At 42.5% G+C, this 16,916-nt stretch overlaps 1 protein-coding gene across 1 annotated transcript in view; it reads right to left on the bottom strand.

Moving 5' to 3' along the window:
* LOC115087279 (lysosomal-trafficking regulator-like) overlaps positions 1-16,916 on the bottom strand; it is a 1,534,685-nt gene that overhangs the window by 205,822 nt on the left and 1,311,947 nt on the right.

The following is a 16,916-nucleotide window of genomic DNA, read 5'->3' as shown; positions in this document are numbered from 1 at the left end:
AAGAAAAATCTGTCCTATCCCACTTATCCAAATCTTTTTGTATACCAGATACCAAGGGATCATAATTGAGCCCAAACAATTCATCCACTCTGGGTCCTATTTTCACCCCCAAATATTTCAACCATTTCTTTGCTACTCTAAATGGAAGCTCTCCACTCAAGCCCACAAAATGCTCCCCAGATACCGAAACATTCAGTAACTCTGATTTATCCTCATTTACCATAAACCCTAACACTTTCCCAAAAGTTCTCATTTCTGCCAACAAAACTTCGAGCGAGGCTTCTGGTTCAGTCACCATGAACATTAGGCCATCAGCGAACACTGATAATTTATAGGTTTGGTCACCCAGCAGAACTCCTGGAACCCGAGGATTGCATTTAACCCTTTCTGCAAAGGGTTCTAAAGATGAAGCAAACAGCAATGGTGACAAAGGGCAGCCCTGCCTGGTGCCCCTTTTTACCCCCAACAGAGCTGAGTAACCTCCATTGATCTTAATGCAGGCCCAAGGATTATCGTATAAACGCTGGATCCACCCAATAAAGTCTGCCCCCAACTGCATTCTTTCTAATATTTTAAATAGAAAAGGTCAATGAACTCTGTCGAAGGCTTTTTCAGCATCAACTGCCAACAATACTGACGGTACATTGTCTTGCTGTGCCTGCCAAACTAGTTCTGAAATCCTCCTAATGTTATCTGAAGCTAATCTACAAGCAACAAAACCTGATTAGTCTCTGTGAATAAGAAAAGAAGCCATCATCCCTAATGTAACCGCTAGTACTTTAGCCAAGATTTTCAAATTTATATTAATCAGAGAAACTGGTCTGTTTGACCCACATTATGTGGGATCCCTCCCCACTTTTGCCACTATAATTATCCTAGCTACATTAGCATCCAATGACATTATACCCCCCTCCCCTGTCATAAGAACATAAGAAACTGCCATGCTGGGTCAGGCCAAGGGTCCATCAAGCCCAGCATCCTGTTTCCAACAGAGGCCAAACCAGGCCACAAGAACCTGGCAATTATCCAAACACTAAGAAGATCCCATGCTACTGATGCAATTAATAGAAGTGGCTATTCCCTAAGTAAACTTGATTAATAGCCGTTAATGGACTTCTCCTCCAAGAACTTATCCAAACCTTTTTTGAACCCACCTACACTAACTGCATTAACCACATCCTCAGTCAACAAATTCCAGAGCTTTATTGTGCGTTGAGTGAAAAAGAATTTTCTCCGATTAGTCTTAAATGTGCTACTTGCTAACTTCATGGAATGTCCCCTAGTCCATCTATTATTCGAAAGTGTAAATAACCGAGTCACATCTATTCGTTCAAGACCTCTCATGATCTTAAAGACCTCTATCATATCCCCCCTCAGCCGTCTCTTCTCCAAGCTGAAAAATCCTAACCTCTTTAGTCTTTCCTCATAGGGGAGCTGTTCCATTCCCCTTATCATTTTGGTAGCCCTTCTCTGCACCTTCTCCATCGCAATTATATCTTTTTTGAGATGCGGCGACCAGAATTGTACACAGTATTCAAGGTGCGGTCTCACCATGGAGTGATACAGAGGCATTATGACATTTTCCGTTCTATTAACCATTCCCTTCCTAATAATTCCTAACATTCTATTTGCTTTTTTGACTGCTGCAGCACACTGAGCCAACAATTTTAAAGTATTATCCACTATGATGCCTAGATCTTTTTCCTGGGTAGTAGCTCCTAATATGGAACCTACCATCGTGTAACTAAATCAAGGATTATTTTTCCCTATATGCAACACCTTGCACTTGTCCACATTAAATTTCATCTGCCATTTGAAGGCCATGAGCTCTGTGAGCGTGTTCCTTTGATGGGCCCATGTTTTCTGTAGTTTTTGCATTTTGCTTCTTTTCTAAACTTTGTCCACATCTTGTTTCTGAACTCTATCTTCCTATGACCCGTAAGAGGCCCCTACACCTATTCCTGGAATTTTTCCCTACGACCCGCAGGAAGCGCCTGCATCTGTTTTTTGAATTTTTGTCTCTTATGACCCATAGGAGGCGCCTGCGTTTGTCCTTGGGTTTTCTTACAACCTGCAGGAGGTGTCTGTACCAGGTTTGCTCACATTTTTTTTCAGCACGACCAAGTCTTCTGGTTCTCTCTTCACCTTGTCTGTTTTGATCTGCAGGAGGTATCTACATTCAATCCTCGCTCAAGTTCTGCAGTTGATTCAAGTTCTTGTGTTTTTCTTTGCAGCTTCAGCTTCTGCTTGCACAGGCTTTGTTCTGCTTGCACTCATGCTTCAAGCCACCAATTTTGTCGCAAGCCTTCAGCTATTTAGTATTTATTTAAACTTTATTAATTGCTTAACACATAAAGGCCTAAGCAATTTACAATAAAAAAACAAGCATAATTGAAATTAATAATTAGGCAGTAACAATAAAAACATAAAATAGACGATCATTTCAGAAGAACAAAATAAAACATGCAGTCAACAAAAATCAACAAAAAGCCTGCTGCAATAAAAAGCCTTTCAAAAGGAGTCTGAATTTTTTCACATTATCTTGCAGGCGAAAGTCTAAAGGTAATGAGTTCCATAAGGTAGGTGCCGCTACAGAGAATGCTGTCTCTCTTGTTGTGGCAAGGCGAGCATTGTGAAGATCTTAATTCACGGGAAGGCTTGTAAATCCTTAGCAGGGCATTCGACCAAGAACAAGAGTATGTACATAACAATTTAAAGGTAGTCATTGCAATTTTATATCGAATACACTCTCGAATTGGCAGCCATTTCATTTTAGCAAGAATTGGTGTAACGTGATCAAATAGACTATAACCAGAAACCAGTCTTCAAGCAGAATTGAGAAGAAGTTTTAAAGAGTGAAGAGCACTATTAGGAAGACCTAACAATACACTGTTACAATAGTCGACATGAGGGAAAATAATTGCACGAACAATAGTATGGAAATCATGATTGTGTAAAAGATGACGTAAACTGGCCAATAGACATAGTTTATAGAAGCCGGCTCTAATGATTGATTTAATTTGAGGTTGGAATGATAGCTTGCTTTAACTATTCAATTATGCTCCAGTCTCTCGCCCTGCATTGCACAAGCCATCCACTCTGCTTTAGCCACCAGTCTTGCCTTGGCAGCCTTCAGCTCCTGGATTGTGGATAATAATGACTGTGGCTCTTCTGGATATTTCCTGCTCTCTGATATTCAACCTAAAGAATCACCTGCATTTGTGACATCATCTTAATTGGAACCTCGCAGGGAGCAACCAAATTTTTAAGATCCGAGGGTGCTAGGAGCTTTCACCAACCCCAAAGAACATCTGCCATGATTATTTTGAAACTTCCAAGCTCCAACATTATTCCCCTGCTCTGTGCTCCAAAATAAAATCTGCTAGTGGCTATCTTGTGCCTCATTGTCAATTGCTGACTCCTCTTCAGAAGAGCTTTTGGGTCAGCATTCCTTTCTACGAGTTTAATCAATGGATGTCTTTTTCTCCTTCTTGGGCCTCTTGATTACTTTGAAGGTGAGCATCTCACAGTGCAACTGTCTTCAATATTGTATTCAACTGTTTGCTGAGCTCCTACGTTTTATCAGGACTGTCATTTCTGCTAGATGCTTTTTTTTTTACTTCCAGTCATGAAGCCATGCTATCTAAATAAAGTTTTGGATCCCAATCTTGCCAGTAAATATCCTAAGAGCAACTACAGACTTGAAACACTTGCCGCGAGATTGTGTTGCAAGAGAGTGAGACAGTCACTATAAGAACACAAGAGTGTGACTGATTTCTACTGTCCCATTTCCATATTTCATTGGAGACTCAGTCCTTGATAGTTTTGTCCAATTCCTTCATGTGGAAGCAAGAACTGTTAAAGGATTTTAAGTCGTCCATTACTGGTTATGATACCACGCTGCAGCAACCTGAGAATAACTAGCTCTGTTTCTATAAATGCTAGTATGTGCAATAAAAGCGAGGCAAAACCAACTACAACCCTTTCTATTGTTTCAACTACAAGAAATGAACTCACTACAGTTATGAGCTGGCTTCAGCCTGTGGATTACAGATTAAATTCTTTTTTAAGATATAGTCATCTAATCCTTGCTCCTGTCTTGTAGCTGACCTTATCTTTATCAGCGGAAAATCTACGACACCATCTGTTCTACCACAAGCCTGAGCTACAGGACCTTGTGCTTTCTGCTCATGATAAATGTATCTTTGGACCATAATCTGTTAGGACTTTTGTGGTCCTTGGAAGTATTCCTGCTCTATAGGAGATGTCAAGATCTATAACCACTCACCCAAGTTCTTCAGATCAGTATCTTTTTTCTGGATCATCTGCTGCTCAAGAACCAATCTGTTCTTGGTAGTTTAGTTTACTTATTCATTTTAGTACAACACTTCCAGTTATAAAGGAATCACGTAATGATGTTCTAATTAACCACCACCATTGTTAGAATAGCAGGACAACAACTCTAATATGATCCACATTTCTGATTAAATTGTTAGTTTTTTAAATTTTTATTATGTTGTCTATTTTATTTTGTATTTTAATTATTTAATATTATTTATTATGCATGTCTTATTGTAAACCGCCCCGAACTATGGAGGCTGTGGTATATAAGAACTTTCAAATAAATATATAAATAAGTGAAAGCCTAAAGAATTGGTTCAGTATTCCAAGACACTACAGTCTAATCTGCACCTTCAGTATTGCCTTTAGTCATATCTGGTCCAACAGCTGCAGCTACGTCCTAGTCTGAGAGCTGCAGCCACGTCTTCATTTAAGTGTCAGCAATATTTCATCCAGTATATTTTTGAATGGTTCCTTGCTTCAGTTCCTGAAACCAAGCATCTTCAGATCTTATGTTTGGAGCCTCGACTCCCTGTACTGTTATGAAGAATACCTTCTCCTCTGATGCTGAAGAAAGGAGGCTTGAGGAGGGGTTATTGTTAGGCCCATGAGTGACTACACTCACCTCCCTCGATGCTGCATTGCGGAGCCCCATTTTCACTGGTGGGGCTGTGGACTAGGTGCCATCGCCTGTAGCCATGAGGTGGAAGGCCACCGACTGTTTTCCACAGCAGGACCGTTGCTGTTGATGCCTGTTCTTCATGGCAGAAGCACCGCCAATGGGCAGCCACCGAAGTTGTCCATCTTCATGGCTGGGAGGGCCACCAACTCTGCCATCCTTGTGGCCAAGGAGCCACTGTCTTCTTGCTCCAGCTCTCTCTGGCTTCCTCTAGGCACATGTGCGCACCTCTGCTGTGAATTTAAAGGGGCCGCTGCAGGAAAAGCCTCGTTCCCAAGTTCTGCCCTTCAGCTCCTTTCTCGCCCTTCCTCCAGGTCTTGCCAGTGTCATGGTCCATGACAAGCCCACTCTGGGTTGTGTAGGGTGCCTCCTGGCACAAGGCTTGTCTCCAAGTCTGCCTTTGCTGGGTCAAGTCCATCCTGGTCTTAGAGTTCCAAGTTCCTCGTTCCAAGCCAGGTTCCTTGCTCCAAGGGATATCTTCATCCTAGTCTCAGTCCCGAGAGTGTCTTGCTCCCAGTATGATCCGCGACCAACCTGTGGCAGGTTGTGTAGGGCGCGAAGAAGGTCAGACTGTGTAGGCCATGTTGCGGTGCAGTGCCTATTAAAGCTGAATTCTAACATGAATCTCAGCCTTTGCCCATGTTCCTTGTTTCCAGAGCCTTTGTCCAAGTTCCAAGTCTTTGTCCAGGTTCCAAGCGTTCAGTGTCTTCGTCCTCGTTCCTCGTCATGCCATGACCTGTCCTCAGCCTTCGTCTTTCCTGATGCACTCGCAGTTCTAAGTGGCAGGTCTGAAAGGGCTATCGAGTGGCCGGAGGGCTACCCCAGAGACCAGCATTGTGTTGTTGGGTTTCACTCTGAGCATACTGGTTCAGCGGAGGTCTCAGTGAGCTACGTTCCAAGTCACATTCTAATTCCAGCCCGTGCCTGGATATGCTTGCCTCCCACCGTGCCTACCTTGTAGCCTTGCCCGAGGTTCTGCTGTGATCCAAGACCTTACTTTCTCTCAAGCACGTGACCGCACACCCCGCATTTGCAACATTAGGTATATAAGCTTGAATTATTACTGCATGATCACTTTAGTTTAATTCCTCATTTTTTGGGCTGACAGAATGGCCTGTCAGATAAGGATGCATAGCTGATGATAAAAAATACGTAGGCTTGCAATCTGTCTCTGGCATTTTTTTTTTTTAAGTATTTCTGTATAAATTCAGACTGCAAGGAGTTTCAGTCTTTTCAGGGAATTTTCTAAGTGGGATTTACCCCAGTTATTTGGAGAAATTCAACCCTGAATTGGAGAGGTAAAGTAAATATTGTAGCAAAAGAGAAGTTGAGCAGATAAATGGATCAATATCTCTTGTTACATACCACATGGCAAATATTTTACATTTGAAATTATAAGATCATCTAGTGGAGGGTTTCAATGAAGCCAGGATTACATCTTTCACTTGTGTAGGAAACAGCATTCAACAGCCAGCAGTCAAAGCTAAAGTTGAAGGTTTGGGTGAAGGAGAGAACCTTGGGATAGCGTAAGCAAAACTGGAGATATTTGAATGTGTATTGGTGGAGCAATAGCTAGTCTCTGTAGCCAAGGAAACCAAACTTGGCAAGACCAGAAAGATGTTATAAGGATCATTCTTCCCTTGTCCTTTTTAACTTTAAGAGCATTCTTGTTATAACAGGAATGGGAGGAACTGCATAGAGGAGAAGCTCACGTCATGGGATGACAAAGGCATCTCTTGCTAAGGCTTCCAGGTTTGGTCTCTTTGAACAGTATATAGGAAGTTTATAGTTTGATGGAATGCAAAGAGATCCATTTCCTCTGTTCCCCATTGCTGAAATAGGAAGTATACTATGCTGGGGTGCAGAGACCCACCACTCATGAGGTTGTAGCTGACAGCTTAAAGAATCTGCTGTGGTATTCAATTTTCCCAGAAGGTATCTAGCTACTAAGTTTATTCTCCTTTTAGTTGCTATATTCCATATCTTGAAAGCTTCCTAACACAGAACAGCTGATTCTATACTTCCTTGTTGGTTTACATAGTTCATGGCTACTTGGTGGTTGGTTTGAACTTGAATTATTGAATACTTTACACATTTCTGAAAGACCAACAGAGCTTTGGATAGGTCTCTGAGCTCTAGGAAATTTATGTGATAACATTTCTTGAACAGACCAAGTGCCCTGCAAGCAAGCAGCATTGAGATGGGTACCCCATCCTTAAGCAGAGGCATTTGTTGTTATGATGTGTTGTGGTGGAATAGTAAGAAAAGTCTGGCCTCCGAGAATGGTCAATGGTTGAGTCCATTGACCATTGAGTGAATGGGTTTGCTATCTTGAAATCTATATTTTGAATGGGTCTGCCATCTTGCAATCAATTGAGTCTGTTAGTTCCATCAAAGTCTTAAATATTACTGAGTTTGTCACAAATAAAGGTGAGCATGCGGAACTACATAAGCAGTGGCTGCAATGTGACCTAACATTCTCAAGAAGATTCTGGCCATGACATAAGGTTGCTTGGATAGATTTTGAACTATAAATATCAACATTTCCATCCACTGACAAGGGAGGAAAGCCTTGCCTTTCCTGGTGTCCAGGAGAGCGCATGTGATCTCTAAATGGGGTGCTGAAGTTAGGATGGATTTTGGGAAATGTATTAGGAGCCCCAAAGATTAGGGTGTTGACTATGTAAGAAGTTATTTTCATGGCCTCTGTCTGAGTTCTGTTGTATATTAACCAATCATCTAAATACGAGAAGAGTAACACTATCACTAAATTTTTAATAAATACTGTTGGAGCTGCTGATAAGCCAAAGAGTGGGACTCGATATTGATAATGTTGAACATTCTAAACAAAGCATAGTTATTTTCTGCAGATTTACAGGTGAATTTTGAAAGGAGGTACACATGTAAATGTAACATACTATTGCAGCAATTTTCAAAAGCCATTTACCCACATTAAGTGCACTTAATGTGGGTAAAACCTATTGACAATTCAATAGCATATACTGAAGCAATTTTAAAAAGCCCATTTACATGGGTAAAGTGCATTTACACATGTAAGACCCATTTTTAAGCATAAAAATGATTTAGAAAATCAGGCCTTTTATGTATGGCTATATGCATGCAAGCATTCTTCAAGTCAGGGTGTCAACCAACCTCCCATATCCAAGTGCAGGAGAATAGTGCCCAGGGAGTTCATCTTGAATTTCTTCTTTTTTAGAAATTTGTTTTGTTTTCTGAGGTCTAAAATTAGACATAGTCCTCTTGACCTTTTTGCAATGGGAAAGTATCTGGAATAGAAGCCTACTCACCCCACCAAGACCCCAACGAGTCCCGAGTCGTCCTCCCCTGCTTCAACAGCGAGCTCAGCCAGGCCTCTGCATCCCGCGGCAGCAGTCGCCAGGCCGCCCAGCTCCTTAAAGGGCCAGGGGTAGATCCCAGCTCCGCGGTGCACCCTGATTGAGCGCTGCTCAAAAGGAAGTGCCTGCCTGAACTTCCTTGCCTTGGCAATCGGGTCGATCACGCTGTGATTTCTAATTTGCCTTTGCGTTTCCAGTGTCTGTTCCAGACTCGTTCCAGCCTTGTTCCAGTGGCCTTCTGTTCCAGCGTCCTTCTGTTCCTTCATCTCCCCAGGTAGTACCTCTCGGACTGTCTTCTCGGTACTGACCTCTGCCTATTCTTGACTACGTTGATCACTGCCTGGATTTGACCTTTGCCTGTTTCCTCAACCACGCCTGCATGCTGCCTGGAACTGACCTCTGCCTGACCACTGACCATGTCTGACTGCCGCCTGGAACCTGTCCCCTGCTTTGGCTGACTACCCACGGACTGACCTTTGGTATTGACCCCTCCTTTGGCTGACTACATTATCTTGACTCTGGCCTTGATCCTTGCCATACATTCAGAGACTTTATTCTGGCCTTCTCTGGCACCCCAGACTTCTAGCCTGAACATTGACCGTGCAGCCTTGATCATGGTGGGCCCACCTCTGAACTTTCTCTCAAGGAAATCCTGCGAGGCCCACCTAAGACCAGGCGACCTGGTTAACCAAGGGCTCAACCTGAGGGAACCCCGGGTTGCTATTGGTGAAGCTCCAGCTAACCTCTGTCTCCTCTTGTGCTCAGCCTCCTGGTAGCAGGTGCTCTCTGGATCCGACCAGGGACCCTACCAATCCTGCACTAGGCCAAGGGTCCACCTCCCAGCGCAACAAAGCCTTTCCCTTTCTCTGAGGTTTGGACCTCTAACAAAACAGTTATTTCCTGGAACAGAATTTGAAATAGCTCTAGAGGTAGATGATGATATAAAGGAGGATTTATCATCGGTAACAAACGAAATTCAAGCAATATCTCTAATGAAGTATTTTCAATGCTCAAAGTAGTTATATGTGTCCATTAAGTAAGAAATGTTTGCAGTCTTTTCCACACTGGAAGAGTCTACATAGGGAGATAGTTGGCTGAACACTGGTTGTCAAAACTGGGGACCAGGTTTCTAAGAAGGCTGTTGGGAAGACCTTTGTTGAGGTCTTTCTTTAGCACAGGTCTTATTTGTTGCTGCTGCTGTTGTTGTTGTGATGATTGTTGCTGAATTCTGTTCCAGTACTAATGGTTTAAACTGATAGTTGTAATGCACAAAAGAATGTTTTGTGCATGCTCTAGAGCATAGTGACATGGTATCTGTTTCCCCTGTACCATAAACATAGAACACAGTGGGAGCACTGAGAGGAGAGGATCACCTTGCTGGTGGCTGAAAGGAATCTAAGTTTTTGCTTGGGACATTGTCTTTTTTAAAAGTATTGGGGCAAAGTTAACTATTTGGGAATATTATTTAGTGTGTTTGTGCTTTTAATAGTCAGTAAGGCAGTGAATAAACAAGATAGACTGTTTGTATTTTTAAATAGTCAGTCAATAAGGCAGCTAGTAAGCAGTAGGTAGTGTGTTTATTTTTAAAAGTCTGTAAGGCAGCTAGTAAGCAGAACTGAGTGTTTGTATTAAAAAAAAAAACAACCCCCAACCCCCCCCCCCCCCCCCAACAAGTAGCCAGAAGCTAGGAGCAGTGTATACCAAAGTAAAAAGGTTGAAAAGTTCAGTTCAGTTATTCACCTTGGAAAGGTGCTGAGGTAGTGTGATTTGGTTTGAATAGGTACCAACATTTGTTAATCAAGAGAGCAGTGAGTCACTCCGGCTGACTAACTGAAGTTAGACTGTATTTCCCAGCCCTCCCAGCCCTCGCATCCCTAGCTCATCCTTTAATTTACTGATAGGTGCCACTTTCACAAAAAAAAAACCCAAACCCAACAACAAAAACTTTATTGAGAGTTTGATCAGATCCCTGTAGGCCACTACCAGACATATAGCGAATTCACTACTCCAAAAGCAACCTAAAACTTAACTAGGAACTGAAATGAAGGCAGCAGTCCAGCAGCAAGAAGGGGGCTTCCCAGTCTTTTGCATCGAGTGTCACATGTATGATTTTTTTACCCACCGGTGAGAAGTTGTACATGTGCATGCGATGCAAAGAGCTCCTGGCTCTCAGAGAACGAGTACGATCTTTGGAAGCTAGAGTGTCAGACCTGGAGGAGCTGAAGCAGACAGAGAGGTATATAGATGAGACCTTCAGGGACATAGTAGCCAAGTTCCAATTTCAGACTGGCAGCCCTGGTGCTGCCTTGGAGGAAGAAGGTCTCATGATTGGAGAGCATCAACCTGGTGTAGCAGGAAAGGATCCTGTAGCAAGGACCTGCTCTCCAAGTGATGCACTGTCTTTTCGTACCGAGGATATCTCCCCAAGGCCTACTGCCCAGGAGGGAAGGGTTAGATCGGCCGTCATAGTTGGTGATTCGATTATTAGGAATGTAGACAGCTGGGTGGCTGGTGGGCGTGAGGATCGCCTGGTAACATGCCTTCCTGGTGCGATGGTGGCGGACCTCACGCGTCACCTAGATAGGATTTTAGACAGTGCTGGGGAGGAGCTGGCTGTCGTGGTACATGTGGACACCAACGGCATAGTAAAATGTGGGAGGGAGGTTCTGGAAGCCAAATTTAGGCTCTTAGGTGGAAAACTTAAATTCAGAACCTCCAGGGTAGCATTCTCTGAAATGCTCCCTGCTCCACATGCAGGTCACCAGAGGCAGCAGAGCTCCGGAGTCTCAATGAGTGGATGAGACGAAGGAAGGAAGAGGGATTCAGTTTTGTTAGGAACTGGGGAACCTTTTGGGGAAGGGGGAGTCTCTTCCAAAGGGATGGACTCCACCTTAACCAGGGTGGAACCAGACTGCTGGAGCTAACCTTTAAAAAGGAGATAGAGCAGCTTTTAAACTAGAACAAAGGGGAAAGCCGACAGTCACTCAGCAGTGCATGGTTCGGAGAGAGCTATCTTCAAAGGATACTAATGATGCATTAGAATTAGGGCATCCCGACAGTGAGGTTCCAATAATAAGTAGTCCTAGTGCCTGTAACTAAAAACGCACCTGATCTAAAAATTCTAACTTATCCCTATCAATTAAAAAGCAGAATGAAAATACAAACAAAAAGCAAACTTTGAAATGTTTGTATGCTAATACCAGAAGTCTAATAAGTAAGATGGAAGATTTAGAATGAATAGCAGTGAATGATGACATAAACTTAATTGGCATCTCAGAGACATGGTGGAAGGAGGACAACCAAAGGGACAGTGCTATACCAGGGTACAAATAGTATCGCAATGACACAGAGTGCCTGGGAGGCGGTGTGGTGCTTTATGTCTGGGAATGCATAGAATCCAACAGGATAAACATCCTGCATGAGACTAAATACACAATTGAATCTTTATGGGTAGAAATCCCCTGTGTGTCGGGGAAGACTATAGTGAGAGGAGTATACTACCGTCCACCTGGTCAAGATGGAGAGACTGACAGTGAAATGCTAAGAGAAATTAGGGAAGCTAACCAAATTGGTAGTGCGGTAATAATGGGAGACTTCAATTACCCAAAAAACCAGAAGCAGGGTTCTGCACTACAGAGAAATCCAAATCTTAGCTTTGCTCACTGATTAGACTGTCATTGTTGTCCGTCTGTGTACCTGCGGGGCGCTGAGCATCTTGGGAACCGCCGATTGGTTCCCTCGAGAAAGGTGATCAACTCACCTGTAGTTTGGCGCCCAAATTCTGCCTTAAAATACCTGGTTGTACTGAGGGAAAACGCTCTCCCTGCCATTTTTTGAATCTTCCGTACCAAGGTATGTGTATTGTTTACTGTCTTGAAAATTGTACATCGGCTTCAGTCCATTGTTTATTGTCCTGATTTTTAATCCTTTTTGAATTACAGATTGTATGAATTCCTTGTTGGTCCCCCCGATGCAGCCACCGGCGAAACACGGGACCGTGTTGGGGCACCTTGAAAATTATTTTGCCGTGATAGTATTATGCAGTGGAGTTGCCGCAATAAAATTATAAATTGCATTCACATCAATTGTTTGGAATTCTCCTTTGATCAGGACATACAAAAGTCTATACTCTGCACTTTTGGATTTAGACTTCAATTACCCCAATATTGACTGGGTAAATGTATCATCGGGACCCGCTAGAGAGATAATGTTCCTGGATGGAATAAATGATAGCTTTATGGAGCAATTGGTTCAGGAACTGACGAGAGAGGGAGCAATTTTAGATCTAATTCTCAGTGGAGAATAGGATTTGGTGAGAGAGGTAAAGGAGGTGGGGCTGCTTGGCAATAGTGATCATAATATGATCAAATTTGATTTAATGACTGGAAGGGGGACAGTAAGCAAATCCATGGCTCTCGTGCTAAATTTTCAAAAGGGAAACTTTGATAAAATGAGAAAAATAGTTAGAAAAAAACTGAAAGGAGCAGCTACAAAAGTAAAAAGGGTGCAAGAGGCGTGGTCATTGTTAAAAAATACCATCCTAGAAGCACAATCCAGATGTATTCCACACATTAAGAAAGGTGGAAAGAAGGCACACCAATTACCAGCATGGTTAAAAGGGGGGGTGAAAGAAGCTATTTTAGCCAAAAGATCTTCATTCAAAAATTGGAAGAAGGATCCTACAGAAGAAAATAGGTTAATGCATAAACGTTGGCAAGTTAAACGTAAGACATTGAAAAGACAGGCTAAGAGAGAATTTGAAAAGAAGTTGGCCATAGAGGCAAAAACTCACAGTAAAAACATTTTTAAATATATCCGAAGCAGAAAGCCTGTGAGGGAGTCAGCTGGACTGTTAGATGATCGAGGGGTTAAAGGGGCACTTAGAGAAGATAAGGCCATTGTGGAAAGATTACATGATTTCTTTTCTTCGGTGTTTACTGAAGAGGATGTTGGGGAGGTACCCGTACTGGACAAGGTTTTCATGGGTAATGATTCAGATGGACTGAACCAAATCACGGTGAACCTAGAAGATGTGGTAGACTTGATTGACATACTAAAGAGTAGTAAATCACCTGGATCGGATGGTATACACCCCAGAGTTCTGAAGGAACTAAAAAATGAAAATTCAGACCTATTAGTAAAAATTTGTAACCTGTCATTAAAATCATCCATTGTACCTGAAGACTGGAGGATAGCTAATATAACCCCCATATTTAAAAAGGGCTCCAGGGGCGATCCGGGAAACTACAGACCAGTTAGCCTGACTTCAGTGCCAGGAAAAATAGTGGAAAGTATTCTAAACATCAAAATCACAGAACATATAGAAAGACATGGTTTAATGGAACAAAATCAGTATGGCTTTAACCAAGGCAAGTCTTGCCTCACAAATCTGCTTTACTTTTTTGAAGGAGTATATAGATATTTATTTTATTTATTAGTGTTTTTTTATATACCGCTCATCGTTCGGAACATCTGATCGGTTTACATTGAAACAGTAATGATTCAGCAACAGGCTTTACAAAAAACTTATAAAGAAACATGGGAGGCAGTGGGATGAAAGGAGGGATAGAACAAGGCAAGGTATTCAGGACGCAGGGGAGGGAAGGAAATAAAACATATCTACATTATATACAAATATTTACAGTTGTCTTCGGTCAGGTCGTAGCATAGCAGTCTTCCACTGGTAATTCAAGGGGAGGGGAGGGGGGTGAGAGGGGGGATGAAGGGACATCGTGGAGGGCATGAGTGATATGGAGGGATAGGGTTAGAGGGGGACAGAGTTACGTGAAAGCTTGTTTGAATAGCCAAGTTTTGTAGATAAAGATGAACCAGAAGATGCAGTATTTGGATTTTCAGAAGGCGTTTGACAAAGTTCTTCATGAGAGGCTTCTAGGAAAAGTAAAAAGTCATGGGATAGGTGGCGATGTCCTTTCGTGGATTACAAACTGACTAAAACACAGGAAACAGAGAATAGGATTAAATGGACAATTTTCTCAGTGGAAGGGAGTGGGCAGTGGAGTGCCTCAGGGATCTGTATTAGGACCCGTAATTTTCAATATATTTATAAATGATCTGCAAAGGAATACGACAAGTGAGGTAATCAAATTTGCAGATGATACAGAATTATTCAGAGTAATTAAATCACAAGTGGATTGTGATAAATTGCAGGAAGACCTTGTAAGACTGGAAGAATGGGCATCCAAATGGTTGATGAAATTTAATGTGGATAAGTGCAAGGTGATGCATATAGGGAATAATAACCCGTGCTATAGTTACATGATGTTGGGTTCCATATTAGGAGCTACCACCCAAGAAAGAGATCTAGGCATCATAGTGGATAATACTTTGCTTTTTTGACTGCTGCAGCTCACTGAGTCGATGATTTCAAACAGAATGTTAGGAATTATTTGGAAGGGAATGGTTAATAAAACGGAAAATGTCATAATGCCTCTGTATTGCTCCATGGTGAGACCGCACCTTGAATACTGTGTACAATTCTGGTCGCTGCATCTCAAAAAAGATATAATTGCGATGGAGAAGGTACAGAGAAGGGCAACCAAAATGATAAAGGGGATGGAACAGCTTCCCTATGAGGAAAGGCTGAAGAGGTTAGGGCTGTTCAGCTTGCAGAAGAGACGGCTGAGGGGGGATATGATAGAGGTCTTTAAGATCATGAGAAGTCTTGAGGGAGTAGATGTGAATCTGTTATTTACAATTTCAGATAATAGAAGGACTAGGGGGCATTCCATGAAGTTAGCAAGTAGCACATTTAAGACTAGTCGGAGAAAATTCTTTTTCACTCAACGCAGAGTTCATGAACAGAACTAGATAACAAAACTCACATAAGGTCTCAAGGAAGCTCAGGAGCTGGAAAGGTTTAGGCCCTTGAGGAGCGAGTACCTGGTTCCAGGGAAAGCTCTGAGAGAGCGATGGTAACTCACAAATGTTTGTAGCAGCGATAGCTTTCAGGCAGTAGAGAATCTTCAAAGTGTCCAGGAACATGGGCCCTCGAGGTGCAAGTACTGGTTCCTATCTGTAATCTGAAAGAAAAGAAAAAGAGCGAGGCCCCCGAGTAGCGGGTACCTCTGGTAAGTTCGAGGAGGCAGAGTAGTTTGGATAGCCGAAGCGAGTCCGACAACATTCCTTGCTAACTCAGTTTGTTAGCAAAATAGAGACCTTTAAATATTGGAAGTGGATGATGTCATCTCAGGGGGACGCCCTGAGGTTCGCGCTCTTGCTGAATCAGATTCGTGCTCAATCAGAGCGTGCGCGCCCTAGGTCTTCAGGCAACATGGCGGATCTGCAACATCGAGCCGGCCCGGGGACACCGGAGGGAGACGGCATGGAGACGCCGCGGCAGCTAGCCATCCATCAGACCCGGAGGAAGTCGCCACCGAGGTAAAGAGGGCGGAGCGAGGACATCGAGCAGCGATGGTCGCAACAGAAACTTTGACAAAAGTGTTCCGTGATTGGGCTCCATCCTGATGATGTCACTCATATGTGAGGACTACCATCCTGCTTGTCCTTTGAGAAAACATTTTTTCCTGGGATTCTGTAACTGCTGTGGGAGATGGGTGACAGATGGATGTTTCAAGGAAGGGGAGGCTAATTGAATCCTGGCCAATTGCTGCCTTAGATGGATCAGCTCCATTTTAATTTTAGACAGCTGAGTGCAAAAGGGACAGCCCTTGGTTCTCCAAATGATAGGCCTTGGGATATAAGCACCACAATTGTTGCATTTAATTAAAGCCATTCTCTCCGATTAATTAAAATCTTAAAGATAAGGTAAGGTATGGTTAGTCCCTAGTAAAGATTTTTAATAGGTATTTGAACTAAGAAATAAAAGTATATGTTATCCAGTAAAGATTAATAGTTAGAATTTGCAAACCAAATTTTTTAAGCAATATGACAGTATAAGTTATAACGAGGCTGTAAGGAACTGCTATGTAATTGGGGATGAGGTAATTGAAGCTAATTATTTAGGAGACCAGGGAAGAGTATATAGGAAATTAAAGCCAGGGGTAGGTGGGTAGAGGGGCAGGGAGGGAGGGAGGGAGGGAAATAAACAATAGCTAGGACTGGCTATCCTTTTTTAATTTTTAGCCCTAGAAAGCAGACAAAATAGCTCTCTTTCAAATCTGCCCCTTTCTAACAGACAAGGCACAATCTTTTGCAAATATAAAGCCCTATTACTTTAAACACAGATAAATAACATAAAATTGCACTTAGTTTCAGCAAGGCTTTGGCTCAATGAAGATCCCAGCTCCAAAACTAGGGAAAATTCTTTTTCACTGAACACACAATTAAGCTCTGGAATTCATTGACAGGGGTTGTGGTTGGGGCAGTTGGTTTAGATGGGTTTAAAAAAGGTTTGGATAAGTTTATGGAGAAGTCCATAAACTTCTATTAATCAAGTTGAATTAGGGAATAGCCACTGCTATTACTGGCATTAGTAGCATGGGATCTATTTAATGATTGGATACTTGCCAGGTATTTGTAACCTGGATTGGTCACTGTTGGAAGCAGGATGCTGAGCTTGA

Source organism: Rhinatrema bivittatum, chromosome 3 (assembly GCF_901001135.1).
Source record: "Rhinatrema bivittatum chromosome 3, aRhiBiv1.1, whole genome shotgun sequence".
Lineage (NCBI taxonomy): Eukaryota > Metazoa > Chordata > Amphibia > Gymnophiona > Rhinatrematidae > Rhinatrema > Rhinatrema bivittatum.
This window is presented reverse-complemented; position numbering and strand designations above follow the sequence as displayed.